This window comes from Pleurodeles waltl, chromosome 6 (assembly GCF_031143425.1).
Source record: "Pleurodeles waltl isolate 20211129_DDA chromosome 6, aPleWal1.hap1.20221129, whole genome shotgun sequence".
Classification (NCBI taxonomy): domain Eukaryota; kingdom Metazoa; phylum Chordata; class Amphibia; order Caudata; family Salamandridae; genus Pleurodeles; species Pleurodeles waltl.
In genome coordinates this window covers 1,573,244,101-1,573,264,103 of record NC_090445.1, presented here as the reverse complement: position 1 = coordinate 1,573,264,103, position 20,003 = coordinate 1,573,244,101, and positions in this window count along the sequence as shown.

Below are 20,003 nucleotides of genomic sequence, written 5' to 3'. Positions count from 1 at the left end.
CCCTTGCACTTGAGAGAAGGCTTTACTGACATTATTTCGACTATGGTCTTGGGCACTGAGTGAGTGGGATAAAATATGCCCCAAAAAACAATACGTTTTTATGCGCTCTAACTTATGTTGACCCAAGAACCAGGAGAAATGGATCTTTTTTACCAGACCTTTTCTCAAAAAAACAAACAACTTGAGATTTAGATATATTGATTTTCAGGTGGTGCTGCATAGTATACTGATTTAAGGCAGCTAAACTCTGGTTTAAGCCTTTCGAGATAAGATCAATCACGACTATATCGTCGGCATATAACAGACAAGAGATAGGTCGGCCTCCAATTTTGGGTGCAAAACCAACTGCATTAGATAGGAAACCCGGCAAATCCTAAATATATAGAGAAAAAAGCAACAGAGCCTTGCTTCGAACCTTTTTTTGTAGCAAGTTCAGAGGACATCTCCTGCTCTTCTACTAAAATAACTTTTTACCAGGTGGAAGAGTGCAGAGCAATAATTAAATGTAACAAATTTGGTGGAACACACATATTGTGCAGTTTCTTAAATAGGATCTTCCTATCCACCCTATCGAATGCCGTTGAGAAATCTATAAAAGCAGCATATACGACTCCACCCGAAGCTGAACATATTTTTCATTAATAGTTTGCAATATAAGAATATTGTCCAAAGTATTGTGTTCCTTTCTAAAGCCGGCCTGCTCCAGAGGCAGGATCGCATTCTCCTCAACCCAAGAAGTTAGGTGTAGTAATATGGTTTTCGCAAAGATCTTACCAGTTGCGTCCCACAGTGCAATTTGGTGACAATTTATAGGGAGGGCTTTGTCTCCCTTTTTTTATAAAGGGGGACTATAACACTCCCTGCCCAAGACTCTGGAATTTTACCTTGTAAATAGCAGGCGTGAAATACCGGGTGAATCATTTTTGCCCAGAGCTGAGATTCTTGTTTAATTACTGCCATGGGGACCTCATCAGGGCCCATAGCTCCAGATGCCCGCTTTGACCTTATGAATCCCTCGATCTCAGATTCAGAGGGGGGGATCACACTGTTAATTTCTGCTATATTACTTGAAAACGGGACCACTCCCCTTGGATTCATATCCAGATTTTCTTCATAAAGAGAAAGTATAAATTCCTTTCAGTCTGTTTCAGCTACTGGGGGAGAAATAGAGGACTTACTATTACCACACCCATCAGATATAATAGACCAAAACATTCGAAACTTTTTGGTCCCTGCGGCTTCCCTCAATGCAACCCACTTCTGGTCCTCCTCCTTCTTCCTTATACTTCTCTTCATATGCGCTATTCTTCTTTTTAAGAGGGAATTTTTTCTATTCCTGTCCCTAAACACACCATCATATCTTTTCCTTCCCAATTTATTGATCTCTCTATTTAATAATAGTACCAATAACTTTACTTTCTTTTGAGGAGGTATTATACACTTGGGCTGATCACTTCGAGTGATGCATGTCATGAGTTTGGTGAAATAGTTTAATGGATTCCCACTCCAAACAGGGATAGATCTCACCGAGCATTCAAGGACGTCTTTAACATATAGGATTTTAGCCGGTGTCCAATAAATTCTGCCCGTTTTTATAGAAATATCCTTGTCCTTTAAATTCCATGACTCAATTGAAGGTAACTGAATTTTTAGAGATATATTAAGGATCTTTTGGTCACTATACTGTGAATCAATAATTATCATATCCTCCACCAATTGGCCGATAGCATTAGAGGCCATCATATAATCAATAATAGAATTACTTTGTAAGGATTTGTGGGTGAAGGCTGCAGAGGAATCAGAGCCAAAACGCCATTTAAGATGATACAACTAAGATTCCTCAGTCCTTTCAATAAGATCCACCCCCTTTTACCTTTCTTAATTCTAGGGGGAAATAGAATGGGAAGGATATTCATTGCATTCTCTCTCTCTCTAGATCACAAAAGATGGAAAAGGTTTGGTTAGAGATCTTGCAATTTAAGTCTCCCAGGATCAGTACCTCGTCTGCACACTCCTTTGAATTAGAGCAAACAGCAAAGATATGATCAAACATTTGTGATATAGCTGAATCATAATCCTTATCTGGTGGGATATAGGCATTTACTGTTAACAGAGAGAATTTCCTACCACTCTCCAACCTTAGAAACAATCTCACAATTTGAAAAAAGTTCGAAGAAACTGGCATAAGCACAAAATCCAACTTATAGTTATTACTTAAACACATAGCAACACCCACTTTTGCGTGCCCTTTTAGGGAGGACTGGGCCTTTGAACAAAGAACAAAGTACACGGGGCAAGGGAAATCCGAAACCCTCCAGGTCTCTTGGATACAAATTAAGTCCCTTATACGGGAGAGCGCACCAGGTAGGTGTGACAGGCCACGACTGGCACAAAACAATAGTGACCGTTTAAGGCATGCTTCTTCCCAAAGGCCCCCTCCTATGATTAGGGATGGGCAACTTATTTTGGTTCTTTTTTTGACTGACAGTTTACTTGAATGTAAGTGACTGTTACTAATACATATACAAAGCAGTGTTGTATTTGACTTAAAAATTATTTAAGCCCCCTTAACTAATTATGAGTCAGGAGAAGTCCTGTTTACTTGTTGGTCCTGAAGAAGCGTTATAGGATCTGAATAGACCGTAGTACGCGAAACATGTTGACCATTTTTTAGGGGAGAGGTGATAATTTCCCATAACCCCATTTATCATTAGAAAGTGGTTGAGCATGAACTCTCATTTTCCACTTTCCTTGTGTTTTTAATCTTGGTCTAAGCCCTGTCTTTCTGACACATTAAATAATGCTGATTTATGTGGGGGGTAGAACCAATTTTAACTTATTACTCTCCTGCCAGAAATAGTGCCTGACCTTAATAATTTTCTAGTCAGTTTTATCCTCACGGCGTTCACTTTAAAAAGATCTCCGGCAAAGAGCCCCCTAACAGGGAGCCAGTCAGACATTGCAGCACCACTCTGACGAGCAGCAATCCGATGATGAAGCATGACGTCCATTAGGATGTGTGAGGTCTCTTGCTCCTGAACTATGAAGTTCTCCTAGATTTACTTCTTTGTTCTGGAACAGTGTACTCTTTTATTGTGTGATTACAAATAAAATCAGCCATCCAAGACCAAGATTATTTACAACATAATTCTTGTTGTTACTCATTTATCTAAAGTAGATAACAGCCACTGACAAAGCTGATAGCCCTGGGTGGTTTTAGGTGTTTGTCAGTTGTGTTTTATATCCAGATGCAATAACAAAGCTGAGAGGAATCAAAATACTGGTCGGGTGGTCCTTCTTAGATAAGCCACTCTTTGTTCATCCAACTTATAGCTCTGAATATCAGTCTTTATTTTACTTAAGAATCCCTTTTCATGTATGATGTATTTCTACTGATTGTTGTTTAAGTTTAATTGTGATATGTACATTATAAGTTGACATATTTACATAATAATTGATTAAAGTCCAATATTAGTATTTCCATAATGGAAGTAAATCCCTTTATCTGAACTTTTATTGAGAAACTGTGTCTGAACTTAATGATCAGTTAAATTGCAATTTAACTATCCTAATTATCATAAAGTCCTCAAAGGTAAATCTTATTGCATCAAATTCTGAGAACCATCATCCATATGTATAATGGTGATAGCAGCTCACTATGCTATCATGAAACACAGATACAGAGAGAGCACTCATGTTAAAGGAGATATATTTGCTTTCTTTAAATACTTAGAAAGACATAAACAATTGTGATGGCAAACAAAGGACCATAACAATGCACAAGCACTAGTTCACCCTGTGTTGTTCATGTATTGTTGTTTTTCTATTTTCTATAAAGGCATTGAATGACTATAATCACTTTGGCCCTCATTACAACCCTGGCGGTCAAAGACCGACAGGGCTGTTTTGGAGTTTGTACCGCCAACAGGCTGGCGGTACAAACTTGGGCATTACGACCGTGGTGGAAGCGCTGTGGTCGCACCGCAGGGACCGGCGGTTTCCCGCCACTTTTTTCCCGGCGGTTGTAATCCCCCTCCCACCAGCCTTTTCATGGCGGTATGAACCGCCATGAAAAGGCTGGCGGAAAGGGGAGTCGGGTCGCCCCTGGGGGCCCCTGCACTGCCCATGCCACTGGCATGGGCAGTGCAGGCGCCCCCTGCCACGGACTCATGGAGCTTTTCACTGTCTGCATAGCAGACAGTGAAATCTGCGACAGGTGCAACTGCACCCGTCGCACAGCCGCAACACCGCCAGCTCCATTTGGAGCCGGCTCCCGTGTTGCGGCCGAGATCCCCGCCGGCCCAGCGGGGATCTCAAAATAGACCCCGCTGGAGTGCGGCTGCATTGGCGCCCGCCCGGCGGTTTCAACTTGGCAGGCGGCGGTTGCCGCCCGCCAAAGTTGAAATGAGGGCCTTTATGTACACAATGGAAGTTTCCAATTGTAAAGATACTGAACTACTCAAAATTCTACCTAACGTAAGATTTAAAGCCTTACAAGCAGTATATAAGGTTTAGGTGCAGCTAAAGCAAAGGATTGGGATGGGCAAGATTACTGCATATACTCCATTGAGTTTCTCAGTCCTCCCCTGTTCTATTTTTAGGGATTCTATACTGGTAATTTGGCAACGGCAAGGGATAAGGAGGATTGGGGATCTATACGCAAACTCAGTCTGTAAATCTTTTCAGGAGCTTCAGATACAATATGGTTTACCCAGGACCCATTTTTTAAAGTTTTTACAAATACAGAATTTTCTCCATCGTCATAGACAGGCTATGCCATTAATGGATAAGATAACATTAATAGATGCTATATGTCGCAGGGAGAAGATAGGCATATTATATGCCTTGTTAATAGATGCCTAACAGGACAGCCTTGGGCAACAGAATGATAGATGGGTTAATCGTGTGGGTAAGGAGGGGGGTGGTTGAGAGAGTCACTAGAACTAGCAGGAAAAACTTTTCTTTCAGCCAACCTGAAAACACAGCATTATAAGACGGCATTTGACCTGTAGTACACACCAGCAACATTGAGAAAGTGGGGAGGATCTGCTGGGAGGTGCAATCGATGTGGGGGGATGGAAGCAGAGATATTGCATATGTTTTATACATGCCCCAGGTTGAAACCATTGCTGGGTGAGTTAGAACTGTTTCTTAGTGATATAATTGGAGGAAATGTGAAACTATCACCAACTGTGGTATTGCTAGGAGTGATGGACCCGCTGGAAAATATGGGGCATTTAATAAAAAGAACAAGAAATTTTTTATATATGGCGATGGCGATACTCTGACTGTGTATAACTACAGACTGGATTAAAAAAGATCCCCCAACATTTGAAGCATGGAGGTTAAGATTATTAGCGGCCCATAGTATTGAATTGAGTTTATACAGACTTAAAGGCTATAAGAAGAGGTGTAGGGGGGAACGAATTTGGGCACATTTGACTAAACGGCTGGAAGAGATAGATCTATGTGTAAAACAGATCTTGTATAGCATTGGATTGCTTTTGTTAATTATTTTTTTTTCATTCGCCTCTCTTCTTTTTTCTTGAAAGAAAAAAATATATTCTACTTTACGTACACTATATGATTAAATTGAAGCACTTGTTTTTTAACTTTAATTTGATTTTGTTTTTTTCTTGCATTTCTTTCTAGTTAATAGTAAATATAGGATTAGTTCAACCCTGTTTCAATTTACAGTTACTCTTCAAATGCCCTGATGAATCGTTGTTGGCATTCATTGTGGTATGAATATTATGTTATGATCTGGATTAGTAAATAAAGGATATTTTTGTAATGGAACACTATTTGATTTTTGACCTCTGATTGCATTTTGACATTTTGAACATAGAAGATATTTACTTCACAAAAAGTGCTCCGAATTGGTATTCAATATTGAAGAAAAACAGTTTTTGGACATAGAACAAGAACATATGGGACATTCCCATATGGGCCGGTGTAATTTCACACATAGCCCACCAAAATGAAACTGTTACTTTGCTTGTCACTATACTACTCATAGTAGTCCTTGTAACTCACATGTTTCAGGGAGAAGGATCACAGTGGCTGAGAAAGCATTTTTCCATTTGGGAGCCAAAGTCTGGTTTTGACGGATCAGTGGACCAGAAGTAGCATTGCCCATAACAATCAGTCACACTCAACCAATGGGCAGCTCACCCCTGTCGTGCAGGGCACTGGCAGCATCAAGGGACAAACACCGTAGTGGTCACAGCAACGGCTCCTGTTGGCATAGTTTTATTAAAGCCAATTTCATTATTTTCTTTCAGTTGAACACAATAAACATAAAACAAATACACAGAGAGGCCCATAAAAATGGTGCAGTGAAATCTACAGGGCAGGCATTAAAGTGACGCTAGTGCTATATCCTACGGACCTCCCTGAGCTTTGCTGGACTAACACCAACATTTTTGGTGCTGGTCCAGCAAAGCGCCACAACTGTGCCATAAATCGTGACACAGTTGTGCTAGTGAGAGCCATGGTGCACTTTGTTGTAAATACAGCATTACCATGGTGTCACTAGGGGGGGCTCAGGGCAATGCAAAGGAAACAGGAGCATCAAAGCCAATGTGCCAGTTCTTTGTAAATATGCCTCTCAGTTTTTCACTTGGTTTTCTCTGTAGCTCCTCAATGGGCCCTCAGATTTTCCCCTTCCCTCCTGTACAAATTTCTCTCTAAGCTTACCAAAGTCCATGTTAATACTCCATTTCTTTTAGCTTTGATACCCCTGAGCTTCCCTAAAGACAAGCAATGTCACACACAATCATGACCATAAAATGATATAGTATCCTGTTGTATCTTGGTAAAATACCAACAGACAATGTTTCCAAGCGCACTACATTTACATTTGGTGGTACCCTGGCTTCAAGGATCATACTCAGACATCCAGTGACCTTCTCTCAGAATGACCTCACTCTGACACATACCATATCATGTGAAGGAATTCTGCCACCTGACCTCATCCCCTCAGACAGAAATCCAATTTATTTTCCCATTTTTTTCATTGTTGATTGGAGATGTTTTAAGATATGACCAAAGTGGGCTATTGCCCAAGGTCCACAACTTCAAGAGGTCCCCTGGGTAGTGGTAGTGAACACACTCACTATTGAATCTCTGTTCTTTCTATTTCACTATTTGAATTTGTAGGAAGCTTGCTCTGTATACCATATCAAAATGAGATATAGGCCCTCATTTTAACATCAGTAGTAAAAACCGCCTACCACCGCGGCGACGGCTGCCAAAAGACCGTCGCCACGGCTACCAGTCGTCCGCCATAATATGACCACAGCCCGATTTCCACCACAAGATTGGCGAAAATCCGGCTGTGGCCATGCTGGCAGAAGGTGGTAAGGTGGCGCTGCTGCCACCAGCAGCACCACGCCAGTAGACAACCGCCAGTCATATTATGACCAATAATACGGCCTGGCAGTGTTCTGCTGGCGGGTGCTGGTGGAGGACCCCCTGGATGCAGGTAAATTGGGTATCCGACAGGGGAGGGGGGTGAGGGGTGTTGTGTGTGTTGGGGCATGTGAATGTTTGTGTGTGGATGGATGCGGGTGTGTGTTGCGAGTTGAATGCGTGTGTGCATGTATGGAGGTGTGAGTGCGTGTATGTTGTGCTATGTGAATGCATGCCTGCGTGAATGTTTGCAAGTGTGTGTGGATGTGTGTCTGAATGGATGTATGCATGCGTGTAAGCATGTGGGAATGGGTTCGTGTGTATGCATGTGTGTGTGTGTATGTGTGTGTGTGAAGGGGGCGTGAATGTAGGGGCGTGGGGGGGTTTGGAGAGGTGGAGGGGATGGGGGGTAACTGGAGGGGAAGGAGGGGGGAGACCCCTATCAGTGACAGGGAAGAAATTCCCTGTCACTAATATGGCCTACTGCCATGGTTTTTGTGGCATTACAAACACCACGAAAACCATGGCAATAGGCGGGGTCATAATCCTGTAAGCTGAACAATGGTGGCCTCTGGGCTGGAGATAGATATCTCCAGCCCAGCGGCTGTTTCTGCCCTGGCGGTTGGAGTGGTTCATTGGCGGGTTGGCTCCAGCCAACCTGCCAATGTCATAATACGGTGGTAAGTACAGTACTTACCGCCACATTAAGGCCGACCACCGGGGTCGTAATGACTTCCATAGGGTACACAGAGTCCAGGGGTTCCCCAGAGGCTTAGCAGAGGCTAAAGTAGATAATAATATTGCTCTTCTTTGTGGTAGTATAGTCCAGCTTTTAGGCTTATCAGAGGGCAGTGGAAAACATGTGTTGTACACACACAGACAATAGAAGAAGCACACATTTAATGACTTAACTCCAGACCCATTGCTTTTTAGAGCAAACATATCTTTTGTTAATTTATTTCTAGAACCACAAGATTCAAGTTGCAGGTAAGTACAACAATACATACGTATTTCCCATATGTATCAATATTACTTTGATTGGAATCAGCAAGTTGTACTGTTTTTGAATAAATGGCAATAATCTGTTTTAAAAGTTGACAGTGCAATTTTCAGAAACAGTTCCTGCGGGGAACAAAAGTTAGTACAATTTGAAGGTAAGTACATGACTTACAGTTCCAGTCTCTGGGGTTTGGAAGTCCACAGATTGGGGTTCAGGTTAACCCCAAAAACCCACCACCAGCAACACAGGGCCGGCTGGGTGCAATGGCCAAAGCTGAGGCAAAGTTAACATGGTCTCCTATGGAGACTGGGGGCACTCGGTTTCAGGTCTGCTTGCAGGTAAGTACCCGCGTCTTCGGAGGGCAGACCTGGGGGGTTTAGAGGAACACTGGGGGGGGGGGGCACAGGTAAACACCAATTACACACCCTCGACGGCGCAGGGGAGGCTGGGTGCAGGGTGCAAATACAGCATCAGGCTCCCAATGCTTTCCTATCAGGGGACTCTGGGGGTCACTTAAATGCTGCAGGCTGGGTCCAGGGGGTCGGTTTCAGAAACCCACAGGCTGGACAAGGAGGAGGGCTGCCTGCTGAACGTTGCTGCACTGGAGGTCAGGTTCCCCAAGGCCAGGGGGCTGCAGGTGCAGTGTACCTTTTGGCGATGGGTATATTTGTCCGATGCTGTAGCGGTCAGGGGGTTTCTCTGGATTCACACCGCAGGCATCGTAGTGGAAGACCAGAGAGGTCAGCTCGGGTGGGCACTTGCTTGGAATCGCCTGGAGATACTCTCTAGTCGGTTGGTCAACCTGGGCGTTTCAGGGGTCAGAGGGCAGAAGCCAATGGCTACTGTCTCTGAGGGTGGCTACACCCTTTTTGTGTCCACTCCCTTTGGAGAGGGGGACACAAACCTAACCCTATTGGCCCCTGTCCTCCAAACTAAGATGGATGATTCTGCAGGGAGGGGGTCACCTCAGCTCTACATACCTTATATATAGAGTGGTCCCAGGGAGGGGGTCGCTCCTCCCTGCTTTCCCTAATTTTCCCACTGGACTTACTGCCAAAAGTGGGACTTTGTCCGGGGGGTGAGCAACTCCACTAGCTGGAGTGCCCTGGGGCACTGTAACAAGAGGCTTGAGCCTTCGAGGTTCACCATCAGGTGTTACAGTTCCTGTAGGGGGGAGGTGTGAAGCACCTCCACCCAGGACAGGCTTTGTTTATAGCCACTGAGAGCACAAAGGCTCTCACCCAATAAGGTCAGAAAATGTTCTGAAAGTGGCAGGCTGGCACAGACTGCTCAGTTCTGCAATAGCAGTTTGGCTACCATCCAGGGGGCATCTCTAAGATGCACTCTGGGTGCATTTTCCAATAAAGCCCACAATGGCATCAGTGTGGGTTTAGTGTGTTGAGAAGTTTGATACCAAACTCCCCAGTATTCAGTGAAGCCACTAAGGAGCTGTGGAGTTCGTAATGACAAACTCCCAGACCACATACTCAATATAGCTACACTGCATTTACAATGTCTAAGAATGGACTTAGACACTGTAGGGGAATATTGCTCATGCAGCTATGCCCTCACTGTAGGAGGCTGGACTGGCTTGTAGTGAGTACCAAGGGGTACTTGCACCTTGCACCAGGCCCAGTTATCCCTTATTAGTGTATAGGGTGTCTAGCAGCTTAGGCTGATAGATAATGGTAGCTTAGCAGAGCAGCTTAGGCTGAACTAGGAGACGTGTGAAGCTACTACAGTACCACAAGTGTCACTTGCACAATATCATAAGAAAACACAATACACAGTTATACTAAAAATAAAGGTACTTTATTTTTATGACAATATGCCAAAGTATCTTAGAGTGTACCCTCAGTGAGAGGATAGGAAATATACACAAGATATATATACACAATAGCAGAAATATGCAGTATAGTCTTAGAAAACAGTGCAAACAATGTATAGTTACAATAGGATGCAATGGGGACACATAGGGATAGGGGCAACACAAACCATATACTCCAAAAGTGGAATGCGAACCACGAATGGACCCCAAACCTATGTGACCTTGTAGAGGGTCGCTGGGACTATTAGAAAATAGTGAGAGTTAGAAAAATAACCCTCCCCAAGACCCTGAAAAGTGAGTGCAAAGTGCACTAAAGTTCCCCTAAGGACAAAGAAGTCGTGGTAGAGGAATAATGCAGGAAAGACACAAACCAACAATGCAACAACAATGGATTTCCAATCTAGGGTACCTGTGGAACAAGGGGACCAAGTCCAAAAGTCAGAAGCAAGTCGGAGATGGGCATATGCCCAGGAAATGCCAGCTGTGGATGCAAGGAAGCTTCTACTGGACAGAAGAAGCTGAGGTTTCTGCAGGAACAAAAAGGGCTAGAGACTTTCCCTTTGGTGGACGGATCTCTCTCGCCGTGGAGAGTCGTGCAGAAGTGTTTTCCCGCCGAAGAACGCCAACAAGCCTTGCTAGCTGCAAATCGTGCAGTTAGCGTTTTTGGACGCTGCTGTGGCCCAGGAGGGATCAGGAGGTCGCAAATTGGACCAGGAGGTAGAGGGGACGTCGAGCAAGACGAGGAGCCCTCTTAGCAGCAGGTAGCACCCAGAGAAGTGCCAGAAACAGGCACTATGAGGATGCGTGAAACAGTGCTCACCCGAAGTTACACAAAGGAGTCCCACGTCGCCGGAGACCAACTTAGAAAGTCGTGCAATGCAGGTTAGAGTGCCGTGGACCCAGGCTTGGCTGTGCACAAAGGATTTCCGCCAGAAGTGCACAGGGGCCGGAGAAGCTGCAAAAGTCGCGGTTCCCAGCAATGCAGTCTAGCGAGGTGAGGCAAGGACTTACCTCCACCAAACTTGGACTGAAGAGTCACTGGACTGTGGGAGTCACTTGGACCGAGTTGCTGGATTCGAGGGACCTCGCTCGTCGTGCTGAGAGGAGACCCAAGGGACCGGTAATGCAGCTTTTTGGTGCCTGCGGTTGCAGGGGGAAGATTCCGTCGACCCACGGGAGATTTCTTCGGAGCTTCTAGTGCAGAGAGGAGGCAGACTACCCCCACAGCATGCACCACCAGGAAAACAGTCGAGAAGGCGGCAGGATCAGCGTTACAGAGTTGCAGTAGTCGTTTTAGCTACTTTGTTGCAGTTTTGCAGGCTTCCAGCGCGGTCAGCAGTCGATTCCTTGGCAGAAGGTGAAGAGAGAGATGCAGAGGAACTCTGATGAGCTCTTGCATTCGTTATCTAAAGTTTCCCCAGAAACAGAGACCCTAAATAGCCAGAAAAGAGGGTTTGGCTACTTAGGAGAGAGGATAGGCTACTAACACCTGAAGGAGCCTATCAGAAGGAGTCTCTGACGTCACCTGGTGGCACTGGCCACTCAGAGCAGTCCAGTGTGCCAGCAGCACCTCTGTTTCCAAGATGGCAGAGGTCTGGAGCACACTGGAGGAGCTCTGGACACCTCCCAGGGGAGGTGCAGGTCAGGGGAGTGGTCACTCCCCTTTCCTTTGTCCAGTTTCGCGCCAGAGCAGGGCTAAGGGGTCCCCTGAACCGGTGTAGACTGGCTTATGCAGAATTGGGCACATCTGTGCCCAAGAAAGCATTTCCAGAGGCTGGGGGAGGCTACTCCTCCCCTGCCTTCACACCATTTTCCAAAGGGAGAGGGTGTAACACCCTCTCTCAGAGGAAGTCCTTTGTTCTGCCATCCTGGGACAAGCCTGGCTTGACTCCAGGAGGGCAGAACCCTGTCTGAGGGGTTGGCAGCAGCAGCAGCTGCAGTGAAACCCCAGGAAAGGCAGTTTGGCAGTACCAGGGTCTGTGCTACAGACCACTGGGATCATGGGATTGTGCCAACTATGCCAGGATGGCATAGAGGGGGCAATTCCATGATCATAGACATGTTACATGGCCATATTCGGAGTTACCATTGTGAAGCTACATATAGGTAGTGACCTATATGTAGTGCACGCATGTAATGGTGTCCCCACACTCACAAAGTCCGGGGAATTGGCCCTGAACAATGTGGGGGCACCTTGGCTAGTGCCAGGGTGCCCTCACACTAAGTAACTTTGCACCTAACCTTTACCAGGTAAAGGTTAGACATATAGGTGACTTATATGTTACTTAAGTGCAGTGTACAATGGTTGCGAAATAACGTGGACGTTATTTCATTCAGGCTGCAGTGGCAGGCCTGTGTAAGAATTGTCAGAGCTCCCTATGGGTGGCCAAAGAAATGCTGCAGCCCATAGGGATCTCCTGGAACCCCAATACCCTGGGTACCTCAGTACCATATACTAGGGAATTATAAGGGTGTTCCAGTAAGCCAATGTAAATTGGTAAAATTGGTCACTAGCCTGTTAGTGACAATTTGGAAAGAAATGAGAGAGCATAACCACTGAGGTTCTGATTAGCAGAGCCTCAGTGAGACAGTTAGTCACTACACAGGTAACACATTCAGGCACACTTATGAGCACTGGGGCCCTGGTGAACAGGGTCCCAGTGACACATACAACTAAAACAACATATATACAGTGAAAAAATGGGGGTAACATGCCAGGCAAGATGGTACTTTCCTACACAACCCCCCCCCCCCCCCAAACGAAGGACAATAAGACTAGCCATGACCTGATGAGTCTTCATTGTCTAAGTGGAAATATCTGGAGAGTCCATCTGCATTGGAGTGGCTACTCCTAGGTCTATGTTCCACTGTATAATCCATTCCCTGTAGGGATATGGACCACCTCAACAATTTAGGATTTTCACCTTTCATTTGTTTTAGCCAAAGTAGAGGTTTGTGGTCTATCTGAACAATGAAGTGAGTGCCAAACAGGTATGGCCTCAACTTCTTCAGAGCCCAGACCACAGCAAAGGCCTCCCTCTCTATGGCAGACCAACGCTTTTCTCTAGGGTCAACCTCCTACTAATAAAAGCAACAGGTTGATCCTGGCCCTCAGAATTAAGTTGTGATAGGACTGCCCCTACTCCTAATTCAGATGCATCAGTTTGGACATATAATTTTTTAGAGTAACAAGGGCTTTTCAGGACAGGTGCAGAGCACATGGCCTGCTTCAGCTCCTCAAAAGCTTTCTGACAGTTTGCTGTCCATAATACCTTTTTAGGCATTTTCTTGGATGTGAGGTCATTAAGAGGGGCTGCAATGGAGCCATAGTTCTTAATGAACCTCCTGTAATACCCAGTGAGGCCTAGGAAGGCTCTCACCTGAGTTTGAGTGGTAGGGGGAACCCAATCAATAATTGTTTGGATTTTCCCCTGAAGTGGTGCAATCTGTTCCCCACCAACAAGGTGTCCCAGATAAACCACCTTACCCTGCCCTATCTGGCACTTTGAAGCCTTGATAGTGAGGCCTGCCTTTTGCAGGGCCTCCAAAACTTTCCATAGGTGGACCAGGTGATCATCCCAGCTGGAGCTAAAGACAGCTATATCGTCTAAATATGCTGCACTGAAAGCTTCCAGCCCTTGCAGGACTGTATTCACCAACCTCTGAAAAGTGGCAGGTGCATTTTTCAAACCAAAAGGCATTACAGTAAACTGGTAATGGCCTCCAATGGTTGAAAATGCAGTTTTAGGTTTAGCATCTTCTGACAATTTGATCTGCCAATACCCTGCAGTCAAATCAAAAGTGCTTAGATACTTGGCAGATGCCAGTGTATCTATGAGCTCATCTGCCCTGGGTATAGGGTGAGCATCAGTTTTGGTTACCAGGTTGAGACCTCTATAGTCTACACAAAACCGCATTTCCTCTTTTCCATCTTTGGAATGGGGTTTTGGTACAAGTACCACAGGAGAAGCCCATGGACTTTCAGAGTGCTCAACCACTCCTAGTTCTAACATTTTCTGCACCTCTTGCTTTATGCAGTCCCTGACATGGTCAGGCTGCCTATAGATCTTACTTTTGACAGGTAAACTGTCTCCCGTATCTATAGTGTGCTCACACCAAGAAGTGGTACCTGGCACAGTAGAGAAGAGTTCAGAGAATTGATCTAGGAGATTTATGCAATGGTCTTTCTGCTCAGCAGTAAGACAATCAGCCAAAACTACACCTTCCACAAGAGCATCTTGTTCTGTGGAAGAGAAGAGATCAGGTAGAGGATCACTGTCTTCTTCCTGTCCCTCATCAGTTGCCATGAGCAGGGTGAGATCAGCCCTGTCATAGTAGGGTTTCAGGCGGTTTACATGGAGTACCCTAAGGGGACTCCTTGCAGTGCCTAAGTCAACTAAATAGGTGACTTCACCCTTTTTCTCAACAATTGTGTGGGGTCCACTCCATTTATCTTGGAGTGCTCTTGGGGCCACAGGCTCCAAGACCCACACTTTCTGCCCTGGTTTGTACTGAACCAAAACAGCCTTCTGATCATGCCATTGCTTCTGGAGCTCTTGGCTGGCCTGAAGGTTTTTACTGGCCTTTTTCATATACTCAGCCATCCTTGATCTGAGGCCAAGTACATAATCCACAATATCTTGCTTAGGAGCTTTTAAAGGTTGTTCCCAACCCTCCTTTACAAGTGTGAGTGGACCCCTAACAGGGTGTCCAAAAAGAAGTTCAAAGGGGCTGAAGCCCACTCCTTTCAGGGGTACCTCCCTGTAGGCAAAAAGGAGGCATGGGAGAAGGATATCCCATCTCCTGCGGAGTTTTTCAGGGAGCCCCATAATCATGCCTTTGAGAGTTTTGTTAAATCTCTCCACCAGTCCATTAGTTTGTGGATGATAGGGTGTAGTGAACTTATAAGTCACACCACACTCCTTCCACATGGCCTTTAAGTATGCAGACATGAAATTGCTTCCCCTGTCTGATACTACTTCCTTTGGGAAGCCCACCCTGGAAAATATTCCCAGGAGGGCTTTTGCCACTGCAGGAGCTGTAGTGGTCCTTAAAGGAATAGCTTCAGGATATCTTGTGGCATGGTCCACTACCACCAAGATAAACCTATTGCCTGAAGCAGTAGGAGGGTCAAGGGGGCCAACTATGTCAACCCCTACCCTTTCAAAGGGAACCCCAACCACAGGCAGTGGAATAAGGGGTGCCTTTGGAGTGCCACCTGTCTTGCCACTGGCTTGACAGGTTTCACAGGACTTACAAAAATCTTTTGTGTCCTCAGACATTCTAGGCCAATGAAACAAAGGAACAAGCCTGTCCCAAGTTTTCATTTGTCCCAGATGCCCAGCTAGGGGAATGTCGTGGGCAAGAGTTAGGAGGAACTTTCTGTACTCCTGAGGAATCACTAATCTCCTGGCAGCTCCAGGTTTAGGATCCCTTGCCTCAGTGTACAAGAGATTGTCCTCCCAGTAAACTCTGTGAGAGTCACTGACATCCCCATTAGCCTGTTTGACAGCTTGCTGTCTTAGACCCTCTAATGTGGGACAGGTTTGCTGTGCCACACTCAGCTCCTCCCTGGCAGGCCCCCCTTCACCCAAAAGCTCAGCAGTGTCTGCTTCAAGCTCCTCTGGTGTAGGTTCTGCACAGGGAGGGAATTCTTCTTCCTCAGAAGTAGAATCCACTGTAGAGGGAGGGATAGTAGGAAGTGGTTTGCTTCTACTAGCCCTAGCTTTAGGGATCACTTGGTCCATTGTTCCAGGATCCAAGCTTCCCTGTCCTTTTTGCTTTTTGGCCTGAGCCCTGGTTAAAGCAAAAATATGCCCTGGGATGCCCAGCATTGCTGCATGGGCCTCCAACTCCACATCTGACCAAGCTGATGTCTCCAAATCATTTCCTAGTAGACAGTCTACAGGTAAATCTGTGGCTACCACAACTTTCTTTGGACCAGTAACCCCCCCCCAGTTGAGATTAACAACAGCCATGGGGTGGCTAAGTGTGTTGTTGTGAGCATCGGTTACTTGGTACTGGTGACCAAGTAGGTGTTGTTCAGGGTGGACCAGTTTCTCTATGACCATAGTCACACTGGCACCAGTGTCCCTGTAGGCCTGAACCTCAACACCATTTATTAGGGGTAGTTGCTTGTACTTATCCATATTAAGGGGACAAGCAACTAAGGTGGCTAAATCAATAGCCCCCTCAGAGACTAACACAGCCTCTGTGGCCTCCCTAACAAGGCCAACCCCAACTAAGTTACCAATAGTGAGCCCAGCTACTCCCTTGGATTGGCTATTAGTAGGTTTGCTCCCACCACCACTGCTATTAGTAGGGACACTAGGGGTAGCAGTAGGGGTTGTAGTGGTAGGAGGCTTGGTGCTTTTCTTTGGACAACTGGGATCTGTTGTCCAATGGCCTTTTACTTTACATAAATAGTACCATGGTTTCTTTTCTTTGTTTTGATTAAAGGAGGATTTGGACCCACCCCCCCCACCAGAGTGTTTTTGTGGGCCTGATGAAGACTCATTTTTAGATTTGTCCCCACCCTTGTCAGAAGACTTACCATCCTTCTTTTTGTTGCCATCTTTGTCACCCCCTGTATGAACTTTTCTGTTCACCCTTGTTCTGACCCATTTGTCTGCCTTCTTTCCCAATTCTTGGGGAGAGGTCAGATCAGAGTCCACCAAGTACTGGTGCAACAAATCAGACTCACAATTATTAAGAATATGCTCTCTCAGGATCAAGTTATACAGGCTGTCATAATCAGTAACTTTACTGCCATGTAACCACCCCTCCAAGGCCTTCACTGAATGGTCAATGAAATCAACCCAGTCTTGTGAAGACTCCTTTTTGGTCTCTCTGAACTTTAGCCTGTATTGTTCAATGGTTAAGCCATAACCATCCAGGAGTGCATTCTTAAGTACTGTAAAATTATTGGCATCACTTTCTTTCACAGTAAGGAGCCTATCCCTACCTTTTCCACTAAATGATAGCCATAGGATAGCAGCCCACTGCCTTTGAGGGACATCCTGTACAACACAGGCCCTCTCAAGTGCAGCAAACCACTTGTTAATGTCATCCCCCTCCTTATAAGGGGGAACTATCTTGTGCAGATTCCTGGAATCATGCTCTTTTACAGGATGACTATGGGGAATACTGCTGCTGCCACCATGGGTTTCTAAACCCAACTTCTGTCTTTCCTTCTCTAATTCTAAAGACTGTCTATCCAAATCCAGCTGTTGCTTTTTAAGCTTCAGTCTGGTTTGTTCCACCCTCCACTTATTGAGTTCCCTTTCTAACAATCTGTCATCCGGGTTGGTGGGAGGGACATTTCTAGATACAGAGGTATGATGGGAATTAACAGAAGGAGACCTGTCCCTTACAGAGGGCACCCTAACAGCTTGGCTGACAGTGTAATGTGAGAGCACATCATCTGTATGATGTGACTCCACCTCAGTAACAACTATGCTAGACTGTCTTGTAATGGGAAGGCTAAGAAGTTTCTTTCCTGAACCTTTTCCTGGGGGAGTCCCTGGATCAGATTGGGAACCATTAGCTACGTTTTCAACAGATGGGCCACTTTTAGCCTTATCTTGTTCTCTAAGCATGTTAAGTAACAATTCCAAGGAAGGATTCTTCCCTACACTTAAACCTCTCTCTATGCAGAGACTCCTTGCTCCTTTCCAGCTAAGGTGATCATATGCAAGTTTGGACAGATCAACATTTTGGCCTGTGCCAGACATTTTTAGAGAGAGTTAAAGTGATAGAAAAAGAGAAAAAAGTTTGTCAGAGCTTTTAGACAGACAGAGAAAAAAAAACTTTTTAAACTTTTAAGAACTTTTTGAAAGTTTAGAAGTACTTTTCAGCACTTTAGAAAAGAGTGAAAAGAGGAAATGCAAAACTTTTTAGCTATGTGCACACACACTGAACTTGTTTTGTATATATTTCTCTTATGAAAAGTACAATGACAAGAGTGGTAAGTAGTCTCAAAGCACTTATCCCGTCGCTGCACAACCAATGTAGGAGGCTGGACTGCCTTGTAGTGAGTACCAAGGGGTACTTGCACCTTGCACCAGGCCCAGTTATCCCTTATTAGTGTATAGGGTGTCTAGCAGCTTAGGCTGATAGATAATGGTAGCTTAGCAGAGCAGCTTAGGCTGAACTAGGAGACGTGTGAAGCTACTACGGTACCACAAGTGTCACTTGCACAATATCATAAGAAAACACAATACACAGTTATACTAAAAATAAAGGTACTTTATTTTTATGACAATATGCCAAAGTATCTTAGAGTGTACCCTCAGTGAGAGGATAGGAAATATACACAAGATATATATACACAATAGCAAAAATATGCAGTATAGTCTTAGAAAACAGTGCAAACAATGTATAGTTACAATAGGATGCAATGGGGACACATAGGGATAGGGGCAACACAAACCATATACGCCAAAAGTGGAATGCGAACCACGAATGGACCCCAAACCTATGTGACCTTGTAGAGGGTCGCTGGGACTATTAGAAAATAGTGAGAGTTAGAAAAATAACCCTCCCCAAGACCCTGAAAAGTGAGTGCAAAGTGCACTAAAGTTCCCCTAAGGACAAAGAAGTCGTGTTAGAGGAATAATGCAGGAAAGACACAAACCAACAAGCCTTGCTAGCTGCAAATCGTGCGGTTAGCGTTTTTGGACGCTGCTGTGGCCCAGGAGGGACCAGGAGGTCGCAAATTGGACCAGGAGGTATAGGGGATGTCGAGCAAGACAAGGAGCCCTCTTAGCAGCAGGTAGCACCTAGAGAAGTGCCAGAAACAGGCACTACGAGGATGCGTGAAACGGTGCTCACCCGAAGTTACACAAAGGAGTCGCCGGAGACCAACTTAGAAAGTTGTGCAATGCAGGTTAGAGTGCTGTGGACCCAGGCTTGGCTGTGCACAAAGGATTTCCGCCGGAAGTGCACAGGGGCCAGAGTAGCTGCAAAAGTCGCGGTTCCCAGCAATGCAGTCTAGCGAGGTGAGGCAAGGACTTACCTCCACCAAACTTGGACTGAAGAGTCACTGGACTGTGGGAGTCACTTGGACCGAGTTGCTGGATTCGAGGGACCTCGCTCGTCGTGCTGAGAGGAGACCCAAGGGACCAGTAATGCAGCTTTTTGGTGCCTGCGGTTGCAGGGGGAAGATTCCGTCGACCCACTGGAGATTTCTTCGGAGCTTCTAGTGCAGAGAGGAGGCAGACTACCCCCACAGCATGCACCACCAGGAAAACAGTCGAGAAGGCGGCAGGATCAGCGTTACAGAGTTGCAGTAGTCGTCTTAGCTACTTTGTTGCAGTTTTGCAGGCTTCCAGCGCGGTCAGCAGTCGATTCCTTGGCAGAAGGTGAAGAGAGAGATGCAGAGGAACTCTGATGAGCTCTTGCATTCGTTATCTAAAGTTTCCCCAGAAACAGAGACCCTAAATATCCAGAAAAGAGGGTTTGGCTACATAGGAGAGAGGATAGGCTACTAACACCTGAAGGAGCCTATCAGAAGGAGTCTCTGACGTCACCTGGTGGCACTGGCCACTCAGAGCAGTCCAGTGTGCCAGCAGCACCTCTGTTTCCAAGATGGCAGAGGTCTGGAGCACACTGGAGGAGCTCTGGACACCTCCCAGGGGAGGTGCAGGTCAGGGGAGTGGTCACTCCCCTTTCCTTTGTCCAGTTTCGCGCCAGAGCAGGGCTAAGGGGTCCCCTGAACCGGTGTAGACTGGCTTATGCAGAATTGGGCACATCTGTGCCCAA